A 3,014-nucleotide genomic window follows, 5' to 3' on the forward strand; every position below is an offset into this window, starting at 1 on the left:
TGAATAAGATGAAGAGAGCAAGCTGGACGAGTGATGAGACAGCTGGACGATGCGAGAATGAAACTCGGTCAGCTGAGCGAAGCTCGGACAAACTCAGTGTAGCTCACATCAAGTTCAGCTAGCTCAGCTAGCTGGACTACTAGCTCACTCAGCTGGGTCAGCTGGGAGTCAGCTCAAATCAGCTGGATGGAGTGTTGGAAGCTCGGACCAGTGTGTTAGTTCAGGGCAGTTACCGGGCCGGTTGGTTGGTCAATGATGGCTATGGGCCGGTGGGCACTTGGGATCGGACCAGGGGCTTGGGCAACCAGCCTGGGCTTGTGTGTGACGTGTCTAGGAGCAGTTAGGCCTGTCAGTGACGTCTGGTAACTGCCATAGGCGAAAGGGTGCAATCTGTACCATTGATTAAATCAGTGGACATAAATGAAACCGAAGGGATGCAATGGTTAGAAAAGTAACCACCCCTTCTCCTGTATAAGGAAGGCAAGTCCGTTTCTTTGCAGGCACTCCAGGGCTTCCTTCTACATCCTGAAACACAAAGAAAACCAGAGAAAAAGAGAGAGAGAGATAGTCGGATTGCTTCATCCAAGATCAAGAGTGGTGTGAAGGCAACAAAGAGGCAGTTTTGTGGGCAATCACAAGGGGAGTTGAGAACGACCCTTTGATGGTGATTGATGATGGATGATCACGTCCTAGGCTTCCAATGTGTCCTGGGAACACACGCAAATGGTCAGGAGGGAAGGGAGAAGGCTGGACTCCACTCTCAATGGCGTGAACAGCCTTGAAGGCGGATGCAGTGTAGAAACTGGTTTCATGGAAATTCCATGGATGGGAAGTTGGTGCGGCCCTTGAATAGATCTTATCAATACTGGAGGTTTGTGATTAGAAAATGATGGAGGCATGCTCTGGAGGAGCATGGTTGTCCATGATAAGGGAAGGCACAAGATCTAGAAGGATCATGTATAAGGTAATACTTTATGATTACTTCCTTGTTCATGTTTATGTCTCTTGTGGTGCTGTTGAGGCCAAGTGTGGCACGCCCCTTGAAGACCATATATTGTGATGTAAACTATGTTTACATGGTGTAGTCTGTTGGGTCAGACTTGATGGCACTGAACCATTGCCTTGGCCGGTTCAGGAATGATGCCCATGGCCATAGCCGGGCTGTTCATGGTCAGGATCCATATGATCCGGGTAGATTCATAGGATTCTGATTATGGGAATCTCTTAGTTGGGATTTATCATGAATTTACATGAATTTTAATTAGTTTTTGGAGTACTTTCGAAATTGGCCAGATTTGGGCCTGATGAGTAACTTGATGTTTAGATAAGGAACCAACCATGCAATGATAGATCCTTGTGTTAGGTTATCTGATCATATGCTTGTGTGTTGTGATATGTTTGTCCCTTATGATCATTGATCATAAGGAATGTTCGTTATCAACCTTGGTGTTGGTAAGCTATGTGCAAAGCATTGGCTAAGAGCCATAAAGAAGAGTATTGCTAGTACTTGGTGGTGTGGTCCATAAGTACTGAGCCGTGTGTTATCTGATCTTGGGCAAGGATGGACGACCTGATCCATTGTTTATGGAATAAGGTGTCTGCTCTGATTGATCAAAGGATGCACCGGATGTTAGAGCAAGACTGATCGGCTCCGTTGGGACAAGGTTCCATGGCCGGTAGAGTATGTGTGAAGACTCATCGGTTCTAAGTCATGTGGGGTGGTTGGTTGATTGACTTAGGATCTGATGGGCATTACTAGTCCATGAGAGGACTTGACATTGTTAGTCCATGAGCTGGACTTGGTATCATAAGCTGATAAGCTAAAGGATGTTGAATGAAGCATGAGCCGGGAAGGGCCAAATGCATGTCCTTAGCTGTTTGAAGACTTCTCAAGGGTTACTTAAGTCAGTGGGGATGGTTGGCTGAATGACTAAGTACCTAGGGGAGTTGTTTTATGTGTAAAGGAGCTGGACGCAGTATATGGCAGCTGGCCATAGCTCGGTCTTAGCTCAGTACGAGTGTGACAACTCGATCAGCTGGTTTACGAGTTCATTCAGCTAGAGCAGTTGGGCCGATGAGCTAACAAGCTCCGTGGATGTCGCTAAGGTATGGTCTAGTAACTCTTGCTTATTTCTAGATAGAATGGACTAGGGGAATGGAACCTCAGATTCATATGACTTGATTCGGGTCTAGGATCGACCTTTGAGCTAACAGGTAGTTGAGAGTACTAACCATTAGCTGAGGTGATTTGACCTGACGAGTATTAGATTGGTTATAGACCAATGTATGATAGATGTTATTCCGCTGCGTATGTGTTGTATTGATCTAAGCTAGGAAAGACTATGGTAGTCTTGAGCTAAGATCTGAGTTAGCCCTCGTCTATCGACGACGTTTTAAATAAAGGGCAAATATTTTGAGAGGTTCGGTCAGGGTATGGACCGAGCGACGTGAGGCATCGACCGCGGCCTAGTCAGCCGGGATCGGGTCTTACAGATTTGTTTTCAATGTGTGCATTATTTAAAAGAATGTGACTTTGGCTTTTGTTTTGATGTTGTAGGTGGTGGTTATGATGAATATTGGTTATTTGAGGAAGGGCCACATGAGCGGAAGAAGAGACGATTTAGGTAGGGGTCTCACTCTCTTTCAGATTTTGTATTGTTTGTGATTTGATACCCATATATGGATAATCTTTTTTTGTTTTTCAGATCTGAATGACAGAGAAGCTTGAACAAGAAGAGAATGGAAGAGACTGACAGAAGTGACAGATTCAACAAAGACGATGCGGAAGAGTTCAATGAAGCTTGGAGACATGGAAGCGTTATCACTGGAGTGGTGCAGCAAACCTGTATTTGGTGTTTTATCTGTGAGAAACATAACTCAGCCGTGTATTTTGTATTTAACTTATGCAATGTTTTACATAACTCGGTCGTGTCGTTTATATATCTAGTTGTGTTGTTTATTGATATTTGGTGTTTTATACATCTTGTATATATGCTTTTAAATTGGTTTTCAAG

This window comes from Brassica oleracea, chromosome C4 (assembly GCF_000695525.1).
Source record: "Brassica oleracea var. oleracea cultivar TO1000 chromosome C4, BOL, whole genome shotgun sequence".
Lineage (NCBI taxonomy): Eukaryota > Viridiplantae > Streptophyta > Magnoliopsida > Brassicales > Brassicaceae > Brassica > Brassica oleracea.